The following is a 17,031-nucleotide window of genomic DNA, read 5'->3' as shown; positions in this document are numbered from 1 at the left end:
TCTCTCTCTCTCTCTCTCTCTCCTTTCTCTCTCTCTCCTCTCTGTCTCTTTAAAAAAATAAGAAGTAAACTAAGAATTTTACAATGTATTAAAATTTTTCATTTTGAATTCAATAATAATTTATCACTGTATTGATAAGTTTCTGAGGGCCAAAGTTAAGTGATGTAGGTTATACAATAATTAGAAAGGAGAAAAAATAAATGAAGCAAGAAATTTAAAAATGCACTTACATTGAGATAATCCCACATGGTAGCAGTTTAATGCTGAATCCCAAATACTAGGTTACTTTTCCTTGAGTGACAATGTTTGATGCTCTGCTTTCAGATTTTTATATTCACTTCGCAATCTGTGCCTGTCTCTGATTTTCTTGCATAATGACAAACTTATGTAGCATATGGATGGAATTTGGGCTGATGATGTTTGCTGTGTACAGTGAACCTGCTTGTAGGAATGCTCCACTAAACACATTGTTAACATCACAGAGGCCCTAATGGGATTGGGACATGGCCTCGAGTACTGGCAGAAGGTCCTATATCCAGACCTGAGCAAAGAATCCAAGAAGGTCTGCTGTTTATAGTCTGGGAAGGAGCTTGTGCCCTCTTGAGAAATCTGGTGTTCTGGGTGGTGGCAGAAGCTCTAAGGGCAGTCCCAAGTAATCAATTCATGTTAAGTCTGAAAGTGAGTACCTCAGGTAGCTTTTCAAAATTGTCATTGAGTAAAAGTGTTTCTGGTATCAACTTATTTTTTAGGAGTAGAAGTATGAGTTTGGAATAGGAGATGGCAGGAGAAAAATGGACAGTTTAGACTGGTTACAGGGAAGGATTTCAGAGCCAGAGATCATGCTTTCCTGGAATGTAGAAAATCTATTAGAAAGAGAGAGAGAGAGAGAGAGAGAGAGAGAGAGAGAGAGAAAGAGAGAGAGAGAGAGAGAGAGAGAGAGAGACAGAGAGAGAGAGAGACAGAGAAGGGAGGAAGGAAGGAAGAAAGGAAGGAAGGAAGGAAGGAAGGAAGGAAGGAAGGAAGGAAGGAAGGAAGGAAGGAAGGAATAATAAGATGTGATAAAGAGAGAGAGAGGAAGAGAAAGGGCAGGTGAGAAAGCAGGAAAGAAAACAATGGAATTCTTTAGGGGTTTGGGGGAAATACTTACAGATAAATAGACTTGATAAAGGTGTATATTTTGTTTGTGAATCAACTGAAACTAATCAAGAGAGGTTTCATTTCATGAATGAGAATCAAGGAGCAATAACAATGGTAAGAGGTAAGCTATTATGCATATGAAATAAAATTGTTGAGATGATTAATAGTAAAGCAATATTCCAAAGTTGTATGATCCAAGACAAATCTTGTGTCCCAAATTTCTTTAAAAAGAACAAAGTCCTGACCCTAGGTGCTAAGAAACCTGAAATACATTTTACTTGGCTCTCAGTAACTATGGTTTAAATAAAGATGGGCTATATTTTTTTATTGCTTTGCTCACCTTCCAGTTAGAAAACTTGGTTTTATAAATATTCTTTCTTAAATAGACAAGCTAATTTTATATGCTTTTTTCCCTCCTCCAAACACACACAGGGAATTCTTGTTGCAGGGAAGAATTAAACTGTCTCTAGAGAGCATGGTACTGATGACAGCACCCTAAAGAAAAGCTGAGTAATTTTAATTAGGCACTTTTAGAAATTGTATTTTTTCCTCAATATTAAATAACAGAAAAATGTACAATTCTAGCCCCAACAAGGAAGAAATGACAGTTTTGTCTTACCTTGGACTTCATATTGTTAATATTATTTTCTTTCAACCTGAAACAAATACTTGCCAAAGTAATATAATACCACTTCATGGGAACATGTAAAAAAGCAGGAAATAGAAAGAGGAGTGGCCATAGAATATTGTTAGGTATGATTTCATTGCTCTGAGGAAAACACCCAACAAGAACAATTAGAGGATAGGATAGGATTGCTTTACTATTATTTTGGATGACTGTTTTATAGGTTCAGACCATGGATGGTTGATTCCATTGCAGTGGGTCTGAGGTGAGATGGAGCATCAGGGCAGAAGGGGGGGAGCTAATAACCTCATGGCAAACAAGAAGATCAATAGATCTATCTGTCTGTCTATCTATCTATCTATCTATCTATCATCTCTAGACACTGAGGACAAAACATAAACTCCAAAGTCATGCCTCTAGTGACCTACTTTCTCCAACCACATCCTCCCACTTATATAGTAAGTACACAGTTAATACATTCATTTTAAGATGGCTTGGTTAGTTCACTATTCTCATAAGCTCATCACTTTATCTCTGAATAGGTCTGTAATTGATGCAGGAGCTTTAGAGGGGCACTCCATATCCAAACCATAACATATTAACTGTGCCATTTACATTCTTATTTTTTGATAAGAAGAATATTCATATATATTTCAGGAGAGATAAAGTTAGTATATAATCACATCAGCAAGTTACAATAAAAACTGAGAGTACAATATAAACATAAAACTCATGAAATATATATCTGAAAAATTCCTCATATATAATTTACTTCTTTTCTTTAATTTTTCTTTAGTTATAGATGAACACAATATCTTTATTTATTTATTTTTATGTGGTACTGAGGATCAACCCCAGTGCCTCACACATGCAAGGCAGGTGCTCCACCCTCTTAGCCCCAGCCCCAGCCCTCCTTTACTTCTATACTCCATGTTTGCATAAATAATGCAAAATATACTCTACTGACATATGTATCCAAAAGAACAAATAAAAATAAAAAAAATATTGTTCCTTTCACATTAGAAACCAAGCAAGCATAGTTTATATTCTGATTTCATTTTCTTATGTGTGATTTTTCTATAGGGTCTGGTTCATCATTTCAGATGCTGAATTCTTTGAGTACAGTATGTATGATATATATGCTGAATTTGAATTGTTTTTGACCTTAGAATTGTGTTGTATCTCCCTGGATGTGCTATGGCAGATGAATCTATGGAAGTGGTGGAGAAATACTGGTGACTTAGGCTGACTGTCTTATTTTCAGAGAATGGTCAATGAAAGACAGAATTTTTCTAACCAAAAAAAAGGTATCTTGTGTTTTTAAATTGGTTTCCCTTAGTTATTCATAACACTAGGATTCACTTTTGTCATGCATGAAAGCATAGAATATAATTTGCTCTAATTCAATCCCCACTATATCCCCTTTCCCTCTTCTCCTCATTCCCCCTGTTCCCTTTCCTCTACTGAGTTATCTGCCTTTACTTATAGTTTTTGTTTATAAATTATTGTCTTGTGGATATGCATAATGGTGAGATTCACTCTGGTACATTCCCCTACATTCTTAAGAAAAATAGGTTAGTTTGTCCCAATGTTCTTCCCTTACCTGTTCTTCCTCTCTCTTCCTTAATTCCGTCTTCTAATTGATTGATCTTTCTTCTATTGGGATGTAACCCCTCATTTTCTTTGCTTTTTATTTTTCCCCTTATTTTGGACTGGTTTCTATGTATCAGAGAAAGCATTTGACCTTTTAATTTCTTTCAGAGTCTGGCTTATTTCACTTAGCATGATTGTCTCTATTGAGCTTCCACTGATCAGCAAATGGTATCATTTCATTCTTCTTTATACCTGAGTAATACGCCAATGTATATGTGTACCACATTTTCATTCCCCATTCATCTGTTGAAGGGCACCCAGGTTGGTTCCACAGCTTGTTATTATTAATTGTGGTGCTATAAACATTGTTTCCACTGCATTTTTACATATTGCTGATTTTACATAATTTTTTTAAATATAGAAAATTTTCTATAGCATTATATAGGAGCTGAAAGGTGAAAAGAGAAAGACTGGGCAAAAATTTTCTATAGCATTATATAGGGGCTGAAAGGGGAAAAGAGAAAGACTGGGCAAATGAGAGAAAAAAAAAGTGGGAAAGAATAATACACACCAAGTTGAAAAGAAGAAAAATACAGATGGGGTGGGATTGATGCAGTAATATAATAGATAATAGTAGATAATGTTGGAGGGAGACTAGGAGTAAGAGGAGCAAGAATAAACCAGGGGTGGGAAAGCATAGAACAATTCTAATTAATGCTTTAAATGCTTAGAAAAATATACAATGTCAGTTATTAGGGTAACAACTAACACTCCAGATAAAGAATAATATGTATTAATATATATGATTAAGTTGAAGTTAGTGTTATTTATAGTAAACACTGCAACGTGAAGAAAATTCTCATTGAAAATTGCTTAGATTTTATTAGGATTTGGAACATTTAGAAGATGTACATCATTCTTGGTTTTGGACCCCTCCAGAGGAGCTGAGTCACAGGAGACACTCTCTAAGTTGCTATGGATCTCCCACCAGCTGATTCTGGTTTGTCGGCTCAGGAGCCTATGACTGACAGGAGGTGTCATGTCATGTCTGTTGGTTGTTTTTATTGTGTGCATGAGTTCAAGATGCTGGGATCTGGGCTAGGGCTGTGATTGCCAAGAAGCCTCCTGTACTTGCTCTCCTCTTCAGTGGTAGAGGGCTCACCTGGTATACGTGAGGCACTGAGTTCAATTCTCAGTACCACATAAAAATATATATAAAATAAAGTTATTGTGTCCACCTAAACACACACACATACTCTCTCTCTCTCTCTCTCTCTCTCTCTATATATATATATATATATATATATATATATATATATATATAAAATAAGAATTCATCTATATTGGTTACTATCTTGTTGGCTTCCTGTACCTTGTTGTGACAATTAGTATTTTCTGGAAAGTTCTTGATGCTTATTGCTTTTCAACATTATTGAAAAACTGTTTATTCCAATCTTCATAATATGTCTTTGTTTAGGCCTTTCTTTCTAGGAATTTTAAGTGCTTATTTTCTGAGTCTTTAGTCATTTCTGCCATTTCAACACTAGATAGTGTCCTAAGACCAGGTTTACTGCACTCTTGTTATTGATATGTTCATTGTTTCAGCACTAGAGGGTGATCCAAGTGTAGGTTTGCCCCAATTCTGCAGCTTGTGTTGATAAGCATAAATTCAGTGTTGGTCAGAATAAAGTAGCTTCGTTTTAGAGGTTTCAGTCTATAGTGCTTTGATCCCACAGTCTGCTGGAACCAGTGCTGCACTGAGATGGACCAAATATAATGATAATTGTTAACATTACTGAGAACTTGTTTACTTTCAGTATTTTATTTGTTTACCTACATAAAATCAGAAAAAAAGTAATCTATGCATTGAATACAATTATTTTTCCTCCTTTACAACAAATGAACAAATCTGAATTCCAGAGAAGGTAATGGTTTGTTCAAAGTGTCAAGGTTGTAAATGACAAGGTCAGCATACAAAGCCAGGCAACCTAATTCCAGCACTCATACACTTAAGCAGCACACTGTTGCTATGAAACATATAACTCATCCTCTTGGATCAAAGAGATAATTCAGAGACTTGAACCTATTCAAAGGATTGTGAATCAATACTATCCAATCAACCCTTTAATTTAAATCAATGGTGATGACTCTCTTGCCTTTCTATAAGGAATAAAAAATAAGGAATTATATTTTTATAATAAAATAGTATTGAATTTTGATACTTTTTTCTGTATCTATTGAGATGTTCATGTGATTTTATCCTTCATTTTGTTAATGTGGTTTATATAATAAATTGATTTTTCCCATGTTGAGCATTCTGGGGATAAATTAATATTTTATGATTAAAAATTCTCAAAACACTTTAGAAGGAATTAATCCCAAGGTAATAAGACAGTGTATAACAAGCCCACCACAAACATCATATTCAGTGATGGAAAACTTGATCCTTAAAGATCAAATTCAAGACAAATATTCCCATATTCACCACGTTTTTTATTCAATACAGAGCTGAAAGTTATAGCTAGAGCAATTAGATAAAAATAAGAAATGAAAGGCATTCAATTGGAAAAGAAGTCATATTATTTTTCTGTATTGATGACATGATTTTCTATGAGAAAAACATTGAAAAATATACACTCACATACACAGACACACACTGTAAGAACCAATGAACAAGTAAAGTTGCAAGATATCAAACCAACATACAAAAATTAGCTGCATCTCCACACTAACAACATATATTTGAAAAATTGTAAGAAAACATTTTAATTTGCGTTAACAGGGAATAAAATATTTAAAATAAACTTAGAGGAAAGACTTCCATAGTAAAAACTCTAAAACATTGAGGAAAGACATAAAGGACAAAAATCAATAAAAGGATTTCTTGTTTTTGAATTGGAAGTAAGAGTTTGAATTGCCAAATCAGTCATGAGAAAAAGAATGGAGCTGGCCATGTAACACTTGCTGATTTCCAAATATATAACAAAGCTACAATAATTAAACAGTATGGCATTTATATAGAGAGAGGCATGAAAAACTAATTGAGCAGAATACAGAGCTCAGTAAAAATCTCATGCATATACAGAAAATTGATCTTTATAAGGTTCTAAGAATTCACAATAGGAAAGGACAGTTCATACAATAAATAGAATTTCAAAAACGATATATTCTCATGCAAAAGAACGAAACTGGAGCCTTATCTTACATTATACACAACAATGAACTGGAAAAAGACTAAAGACTAAACATAAGATCTGAGACAACACACACACACACACAGAGACACACACACATATATACAAACACACATCTGAGACAGTAAAACTCCTAGGAAGAAATATATGTGGAAAGCTTCATGATATTAGTCTTAGCAATGACACCAAAACTTCAGGTGAAAAACCCAAAATAGACAAGTGGCAGCACTATAAACTGAGAAGCTTCTACACAGCTAGAAAACAACAGAAAGAAAAGGCATCCCATGGAATGGAAAAAAATTATAAGACATTATAAAACATAAACATGGTAAGGGATTAATATCCAAAATATAAGGAACTCCAGAGACTTGACAGAAAAAAGAAATAATGCAATTTAAAAATTTGAAAAAAGACCTGAATAGTTATTTTCCCAAAGATGAGTTACAAATGTATAAGGTTATCAACATCACTTATTATCAGTGAAGTGTAAGTTAAAACCATAGTGAAGCATCACACCTGTTATGATGGCTATTATATAAATAACAGTAAAAACAACAATCCTCCAAACTAAAAGTAACAAGTGTTGGCCAAAAGAGAAGAAATTGAGACATATGTACACTGTTGATGGGGATGTAAAATGGCACCTCAAATACCGAGAACAGTACAATTGTTCCTCAAAACAATCACAAATAGAACTACCACATGATATAGAAATCCAAAAAATTTTTATATGTACCCAAAAGAATTGAAACCAGGATCTTCGAGAGATTTTCAAATGCTTATGTATACTACATCGTTATTCACAATACCGAGGACATGAAAGCAATCCTTTAAATATACATCCACAGATTAGTAAACAAAGAAAATGTGTTTTATATATATACACATTAGGATATTATTCAGTCCTAATTATTGATGAGATTTTTACATATGCAGCAACATACTTGGACTTGGAAGACATACTAAGATAAAAGCCAGTTATAGAATGACAAATAATGCCTTGGCTCCATCCACATCCTGAAAATAGTCAAACTCAGAAAGAAATGAAAGTTTTCAGGACTGGGGTATTTTCATATACATGAAGATGCAGCTTCCATATGAGATGGAGACAACAATCATATGTGAGGAATAGGTTGAGAAGACCTTTGTTCTTTGTTGAGCTGAAGGAATTCTTAGAATTGTTCTGAGGATGTAAGCGTAGGAGAGAATTATTAGTTTCAATGTGGTCAGGAGAGTGAACAAAGCTAAAACAAAATCCAAGAGCTCTAGAGTACTGGTGTCTGTGCAAGAGATTTGCAGCAAAGGAGCAGAGTTACAGGTGAAGTGGTCAATGACATTGGAATCACAGAAATCTAACTGCAAGCCCATGGTCAGTGGTGGAAAATGACCAAGAAGCCAGCCAGCCAAGAGATGATGATGAGCTGGTAACAGATCTTGTTACTCATGATGGTAGTGTAATGTAGAGGCTTGCAGATAGCCACATAGCGATCATAGGACATAGAGGCCAGGAGGAAAAACTCCATTGATCCAAGGAAGATAAAGAAAAATAGTTGAACTGCACAAGCATTGTAGGAAATCGACTTGTCCCTAGTTAGGATGATGATCAAAAACCTAGAAGTAAATGAATTTCTAGGAAGGAGAAATTCCTAAGGAAGAAATACATGGGGGTCTTCAGGTGGGAATCCAGGAGGGTAAGGGTGTTGATAGTTAGATTTCCAGTAACACTCAGCACATAGGTGAGAAATATAAAGAAGAAAGTCACAACCTGGAGCTCTGGATCATCTTTTAGACCCAGAAGCATGAAGTCTGTTACTGATGTTCTATTTTTCATTTCCAACAGGTGGTTTAAGGCAGATTTTACTGATAAAACGTATCTGGAAAACAATAAAATATGAATCAGAAGGGAAGCACAAATGTTTGCATATGTTTTTTGAAATATTTTTTTTTGCATTTTGATATGAAGCACAGGGGACTTTGGTTGTGTGTGTGTGTATTTCTCACTTTCTATTATTCAATCATACCTATATATATATTTATTTTTAATATGACTCTGCTATATTTTACTCTGTCTCTACATTTACATTTATTATTGAGAACTAAATTTATTGGACACAAATTGTCAAATGTTTCATTATTTAGCTAATATATAAAGGGTACTATGCTTTTCTTACATTATCTTTTCTAGGAATAAAAATTCTTATTTGATCATGCAACATGTGCTCAACTGAACTTTCTAAGGAAAGTTCTAAATATCTTTCTTGAGAAATAGCCACTCCTAACTTCAGTAGTACTTTTTTATTGACATACACACATACACATATACACACACACAAACAAAAAATAAAACGAAAGAAACTGGATAATTGATTCTAACTAATGTTTTGAACTTTTAAACATGGTCTGTGTAAATAGTATCCCATTTTCTCCAGTCAAAATACATTCTATTTCTAGATATTACTGGAAATTTTGAAACCTCTAACTTCATTCTTGATTTAAAAAACAAAGAAAGCAGGATTAAAATGTCTCTGGAGAGCATGGTACTAATGAGAGCCCCCAAAAGTAAAGAGAGTAATTTTAATTAGGCTTCTTTTAGATATTATGTTTCTTCAACATTGAATGCCAGAGATTTGCAATGCCAGCATCAACAGTGAGGTCAATATGACAGTGGCTGGGGTTGTGGCTCAGCGGTAGAGAGCTCACTTAGCAAGTGCAAGGCCCTCGGTTCTATCCTCAACACCACGTGAAAATAAATAAATAAAATAAAGCTATTGTGTCCAACTACAACAAAAAAATAAATATTAAAAAATGAGGATATGACAGACTTGAGTTATTTTGAACTTCCTATTGTCAATCTCATTTTCTTTCAACCTGAAACAAATGTCTGACAAAGTCATATAATCCAATGGCATGGGAAATGTAAAAACAAAAACTGAGAAAATAAGAGGAAAGGTCTTGTGATATTTAATTTGTAATTCAAATGTTTTATGCATTGATAAAAACATATTGAGTGTCTATTTTAGACAGGAGAAAGTAGATAGGCACATCAGCAAGATAAAATGACAATTGAGAGTAATATAAACATAGAGCTGATGAAATGAAAAGAAAGTCACCAAGTATTGCTTCTTTCACAGTAGAATTAAGCAAGCAAGGTTTATGCACTCTTTTTATTTTCTGTCTTATTTCTCTTAGAAAATTTGGGGTCTATCACATTGTTTCAACTACTGAATTGTTTGATTGCAGTATGTTTGACACACATTTTTCATTTGAATTTTTTTGTTCTTCTAATTGTTTTTGGCTTACCAGGATTTGCCATGGCAGATAAATGGGGGAGAAACATTGGTAATTTAGGTTGATCATCTTATTTTAAAAGCAACTTCTAAAAGGGACAGGCTCTTTTTCTTTCTTTTTAACCAAAAAAAGAGAATAGAAGTGCCCTTTCTTTGTTTTCTAATATTTTGTAAATGTTTGGTTTAGTATATTTCAGAACTTTTATCTTTCCCACATTTCCACTGGGCTTGTAGGAGAATACGTGTTTTTGAAGACTTGACATATGGGCTCCACTGAAGGATCCAAGACTGGAACCCCCTGGGATCATGCTCTTTCAGAATCTCTTCCCCACCAGTAGAATAATATGATAAAGCTTTTTTTGGTTGTTGTCCCTGTTTTGATTATATTGTTTATATATAATTCTTGCCAGCTTGGTTGCTCTGCAGCATCTTTCCATTGCTGTCTCTGGAGAAACAAGCTTTCAGGAATTCCAAAGCCTCATACATGTCCTGGCAACAGCCTGAGTGATATGGAATGAACTCATGATCCCCAGCTGAGCCTCAGCATAGGGACCCAGGCCACAGGTGGCTTTGGCAGCAGTGCTGTAGAACTTCCAGGTTTTCTACTCACAGACACTGTGAGATTTCTACTGTGTGTCCTTTTGAAGTGCTGAATTTGTAGTACTTAGTTACATGTCATTGGATATTACTACAGAAGATCCCTGACTGTACCTCCCAAGTGGAAACTTTGTAAGGAATAGCATTAAGATCCAGCAAGCTTGACATCAATTTCCTTTTGGCTCTTTAGTACCTGGAAACCTAGAGCACTAAGTTCCTTATTTTTCCTCTTAATGAGAGCAGTTTCCTTCTGAGGTAAACCCTCGTGAGCTTATCAGTTTGTATCTATTTTTTTTTCATTCTTTGTCACATACATTATCTAAGGACTGAGACCTCTAAAACCCTCAGCCCCCAAATAAACTTTTCTTCTACTGATATTATTCTTATCAGTCTTCTGTTTACAGTGGTGAAAAAGTTGACTAAAACACATGGTGTTCTTTTTTTTTATTAATATCAAGATTTCAAGGACTTAAAAGTATTGCTCTCCTGACATGTCAAATATATAATGGCTAAAGGTGGTTCCATATCTTGCTCATGCAGGACCCGTTTAAGATTGTTTAAGTGAGTAACTATAAGAAGGAAAGCAGGGTGAAGCATAATCAAAGGCTCTTACATGTTTTCACTCATGATACAATAGTCTTCTATATTTCACAGTCAAAAGGGTCATAGATATATATATCTATAGTAATTAATATGAAAAAAATACCAAAATTGGAAAACAAAACATCCTAATTTTTATGGATCATATTGCAGCACCAAAGCCAGCATTTATTTAGCTTTGTGATTTTGGGGATGACACACTGTAAACTGTATTACCCAATCTCCTTTGCAATAAGTCCCTGATAGACATTGAGAGTAATTTAATTAAGTAGAAAAGAAGACAGAAAATGTCATGAAAGGTTAAAAAATAACTCCTATCCTATTTTTCTATTATAATTAAATTATCTCTTTATTTGTTTCACCTTTCCAAGTAAGTGTACACATACAGACACACATAAAATTAAGACTCTTCCAAAATTGTCTGGTTGTATAATTCTTACTTAGACCTCATGGATGACAATCTCTCATTTTTTTCTCACATTTTTCTTGGAGTAAGGGTGATTAAACCCAGGTCCTCAGGCATGCTAGGCAAGTGCTCTACTAGTTAGATCCCTAGTGACAGATCTTAATAATTATAATTTTTTAGCCAATCAATACTTGTAATTTCAAGTGATTCAATGTTCAGTGGATGAATGTTGCTTTGTTGAGTATTTTTATTATCTAGAACATTAGCAATGTTTCATGGAAATGTGAATTAAGGAAGTTCCAGTGTGAGATAATGTTAAGAAATTTTCATCCTTAGCAACCGTTTAACTTTGCTAGAATCAACTTCCAAGATGATTATTCACTAATGAAAATCAATTGACTATGTATGTGTTTTTGAATCATTCAGACAATAATGTGACATTGTCCTATGATTACAAAAACAGCATGAGAAAGTGAATGCTACATACATACAATTTCTGTATGCTTGAAGGAAGACTTTTTAATGAAATATTACAGTATAAATAATAAAAATTATTATAAATAATTTATTGAAAATCTATAAAAAATGACCACCAATGTTTGTCTGATGTATTTTTCATAAAAACTCAGCAATCAGAATTTTATTGTTTTACAATATTTTACAATAATATTTCATCTTAGAGCATTAGGCTGACTTTTGAACAATTCTGGGGTTAGGGTTGATGAATCCCTGCATAGTTTAAAATTAATGTCTAACATTGACTCTCCCAAAGATTATTACTGATAGCCTGCTGCTAATTGGAGGCCTTACTGAGGACACGAACAGTCAATACAAACTGCTCATAAGAAAATGATTTTATGAGTAAATTCTCAATCTATCTTGATTTGATATGAGAGACAATAGGGATTATTGATTTACCTAAAATTTAACTACACAGGTGCAAAATCAAGTGCTCTATCTATTACCTTAAAATAGTTAAGACTCTGTTTTTAGGTTAACTGGGACAAGAAGTGTTGGTGATATATAAATATGTCTAAGCAAAGAAACAAAATGAGGTGTTCAGAAAGAATTTATAGGTAATTTTTCTTTCAGTTTTGCCTCAAGAGGTCCATTTTTCCACATAATCACATTCATTAACTTGCATAAAATACCATCCTCTGGACAATGCTCTTGAAGTCCTGCTTTACTTGCTGATTTCTTAGTGTATATATGAAGGGGTTCAGGAGAGGAGCCACTGAAGTGTTGAGCACAGCTACTCCTTTGCTTAATGTCACCCTCTCCCTTGCAGAGGGCTTAATGTACATGAAGATGCAGCTGCCAGAAGAGAGGGAGACAACTATCATGTGGGAGGAACAAGTGGAAAAGGCTTTTTTCCTTTAATTTGTAGAAGGAATTTTCAGAATTGTCTGGATGATATTTGTGTAGGAGAGAATACCTAATGTGAAGGTGAAGATGAGTGTTACCACAGCTAAAAAGAACGCCATGAGTTCTAGAAAGTCAGTGTTTGTACAAGAAAGCTGCAGAATTGGGGAAGAGTCACAGATAAAATGATCAATTATATTGGAGGCACCAAAATCCAACTGCAGCAGAAGGAGGATTGGGGGCTGGGGATGTGGCTCAAGCAATAGCATGCTTGCCTGGCATGCATGTGGCCCAGGTTTGATCCTCAGCACCACATACAAACTAAGATGTTGTGTCCGCCGAAAATTAAAAAAAAATAAAATAAATATTAAAATTCTCTCTCTCTCTCTCTCTCTCTCTCTCTCTCTCTCTCTCTCTCTCTCTCTCCCTCTCTCTCCCTCTTAAAAAAAAGGAGGATTGGTGGAAAGATGATCAGGAATCCTGCAAGTCATGAACTGAAGACAAGAAGGATGCAGACTCTGCTGCTAATGATGGTCCTGTAATGAAGAGGTTTGCAGATGGCCACGTAGCAATCATAGGACATAGCATCCAAGAGGTAAAATTCCGTCACTCCCAAGAAGATGAAAAAAAAAAAAAATAACTGAGCCACACAACCGTTGTAAGAAATGGTTCTGTCTCCTGTCACAATAGTGACAAGGAATCTGGGGATGCAGACAGAAGTGAACGATATTTCTGGGAAGGAGAAGTTCCAAAGGAAGAAATACATGGGAGTCTGCAGATGAGGATCTGAAAGGGTGAGGATGATAATGATCAGGTTCCCAGTCACACTTAGCATGTAGGTAACAAGAAGAAACATGAAAAGTACAACCTGCCATCATGGGTCGTTTGTCAGTCCAAGAAGAATAAAATCTGTCACTGCAGTGGAATTTCTCATTATTTTTTCCTCTTTATCGAGGTGTCCTCTAGGTTAATTGTAAAGTATGTGAAGAAATAAGAAATCTACTATCCTAATAGAGAAACAGAAAGAAAATTTTTTTTTCTGTGTCTGGCTTATTTCACTTAGAATAATGTCCTTCAGGATTATCCATGATGTCACAAATGCCAATGAGGAAGTATCTTTGTTATAAAGCTGAATAATATTCCATTGTTTGTGTAGATGTATATACATATAAACACTTTTATATTATGGTATATTTAAAATATATATTGTAATATCTTCAAAAGGTACAGATTTTGGGGTATGAAGAATAGATAAGACTAGAGAACTAATACTGGTACTATAGTTAATACTATATTGTATCCTAAAAATGTGATTTGAGAGCAAATTTTAGGTGCTCTTGTGACAATAAAACAAACAAACAAACTTGACTTAGTAATCATTTTACTAAGCATATATATTTATTTATATATTCATATATGAAAACATGATTATACACCTTAAACATATACAAAACAGAATAACATGTTCACACATATAATTTTAAAACAATTCCTATTTGTTGTTTTAGAGAAAAATGATTTTTTAGTACATTGACACAAAATACTTTTTAAAATCTGTTATCACAAATATTAGTTATTCCTTTATTTTCTTCATTATATTTTCACAATTTTAGTATAAATCTGTCTTTTGAATATTTCAATATATTCATTGAAAACAAAGAAAAATAATAAAGATGTTGAAAGTAAAATCTTTTCAAAAACAAACACAAAAACACTTGAGAACTCACTCTCCGTGTAACACAGTACATTTTGATGTTGCTTTCCTCTTCATTAAAAAATATTTTATACTTTAACAAATGTATTTCTCTTCCTGCATTCAAACCACTACAAACTATCAGGATAAGTCAGTCATTCAAAGCAATGTGTCCATGATAATCATCTATGGGGATGTCTAAGGAATGGGAGGATGCTACAAGTCTAATTCCAAACTTTGTACTGCATGACAACTACCAATCTGTTAAAATGGCCTCTGGTATGGCAGGAGATGTGGTGCAGTGGTAGAGTGCTTACGTGGCATGAGTGTGGCCCTGGGTTCAATCCTTAGCACCACATATAAATAAATAAATTAATTAAATAAACAAAAAAACCATTTAGAACTAAAATTATTTTTTAAATGGTCTCTGTTATATAAAGCCATACTTAAATTTAAATTTTCACCAATTTTACTTTTCTAAACTGGAGACACTCCTATTTGTCTTCTTTTCCAAACAATAAAGCACTTTCTCACATTATTTCTTTTTTTGTGAATGATGAATGGGATAGTTCAATATTCAAGGTAAGATTTGAGGGGAAAAAAACTATTTTCTTTTGCACCTCATAGCACTCTTGGTGTTATACAAAATTTGTTTGTTCATGTTAAAAGTTATTTAATTTTTTCAGATATACTTTCACATAAGATCATTTTCAAAATTCTTAAGTATCCAGACAAATTGCCTATGTCTGTATTTCAATTTTCCTTTCTATGTTTTCCATAGTTATCAGTGCTCTAGAACAGAAAAATATTTCTTCAGGATCAGTGAACTGGTTTAATAGTTGAATCAATTTTACCCAAATTTTTATCTATAAATGTTCTGGAAGGCATATATTCCAACTTTTCATTATCTGCTCTCTTTGTTCATGATAAACAGATTTTTGTCTTCTACTTTTATATGATGGGTGCTAAACTCCATAAAATTCATATTTAGCAAAACTAAAATATAAAGCTTATCTGCTCTATCTTAAAAACTATCAAGTTATTATTTTGGATCTCATTATTTCTAAATTTCTGGCATTGACTATGGTATAAATGATTGCAACCTGGTATCAAGACACATAAACACAGACACATACACACACAAATCATATATTCCTATCAGTGACTAAATATTCATGCTATAATGAACAAAATTATTACATTATATTATTGACTGACAGAATTTTTGAAATTGTCTTTCACTTATATATTTCATAGAATTTGTGTGGTTTCATTTTAATTATATACAATGTGTATAACAGAAATTGGTTGTATAAATACAAGCATGTTTTATTAAAGAAAAATTATATTCTTAAAAAAATATTTAGTTTTTTGGTAAATATGACTGGTTTAGTCAATGACATTTCTAATGACTTATTAATTTGTCTAAAAATGTGTATGTCAGAATTTTTCAACAGCTTTTTAATCTGCTTTTCCTCTGTCACTTTATATTTGTAACCAATCATCCAAGATATTTATTAAAGGTCAATTTCAAGAGCCCCCTACAGTGTTCACAAGAATAGCACACATTAATCCACTTGCATACATTGACCCAATTATTCAAAGGATGGAGGGTCCCAGGTTATCTTACCCATGCCATTTAAACAAGTATTATCTTGATACTTGACATGAGTTAGGTTAAAGTGAAGGCTAATTGGAGTGTCTTCCCAAGCCTGATGGACAAGATGGATGATGTGACCTTCTGTGCAGAAGCAATGTTATTCAGGTGGGCCTTAATTTTGTCTTCCTTAGTTACAATGAACTCACAGGTATTAGTTGAATAGATAAACAAAAGGTACCATGGAGACTGGTGTTCTCAGACCCCGTGTGTTAAATAATAGTCCAAATTAGTATTCAATTTCAAATGAAATACATGGATGATAGTGGTCTGAAATCAAATTTTAGGAAGGCTTAGAATAATATCCATTTTCTTCATAATCTATGATTTCACAAGGAGAAGAAACAAAAGAAGAGAGTAATAGAGATTAACACTCTAGCAACAGACAAAACTGTGAAGGCATGACTTTTTCTATTTTAGGGAAAAATTAAGCACTCATTGTGATGGTTTAGAATGGCCTAAAGAAATCTCCATTATTCTACATCATAAAAGATATAAGATTACCTTTAAGCTTTTACAGTTTCTCTGATAAAATAGAAATCTGGTCATGATTATCATTACTACCACTTATTCATTTAGTAATTATTTGGTATATTTATTAAGTGTTGAATTAAATCTAATTTTTTACTCTTACTGAAATAAGTAAGAATTTTTATATTACTTAAAAATCTCAGAGTTACTTATCCAAGTCCAATGCAAATAATATTCCTCTCCAGGTTATTATACACTGGTTTTAACTGAAACGACTCCTTTTACATCATTATTGTTAGAGTTTTATTTAGTTGACATTTAACTCAGGGCTCCATGTATCAACTAAATAAAACTCAATCAAAATTTGGATTAATTATTGTTTCTATGGGAGACATGAAATTATTTAATA

The 17,031-nt window shown here is 33.5% G+C and overlaps 1 pseudogene; it reads right to left on the bottom strand.

Annotated features, from left to right (window-relative positions):
* Positions 1-12,572: 12,572 nt before the first annotated feature.
* LOC144254990 (olfactory receptor 6C75-like) lies at positions 12,573-13,735 on the bottom strand (annotated as a pseudogene).
* Positions 13,736-17,031: the final 3,296 nt, after the last annotated feature.

This window comes from Urocitellus parryii, chromosome 5 (genome assembly GCF_045843805.1).
Source record: "Urocitellus parryii isolate mUroPar1 chromosome 5, mUroPar1.hap1, whole genome shotgun sequence".
Lineage (NCBI taxonomy): Eukaryota > Metazoa > Chordata > Mammalia > Rodentia > Sciuridae > Urocitellus > Urocitellus parryii.
The sequence above is the reverse complement of the archived record's forward strand: the minus strand, read 5'-3'. Positions and strand labels throughout refer to the sequence as shown.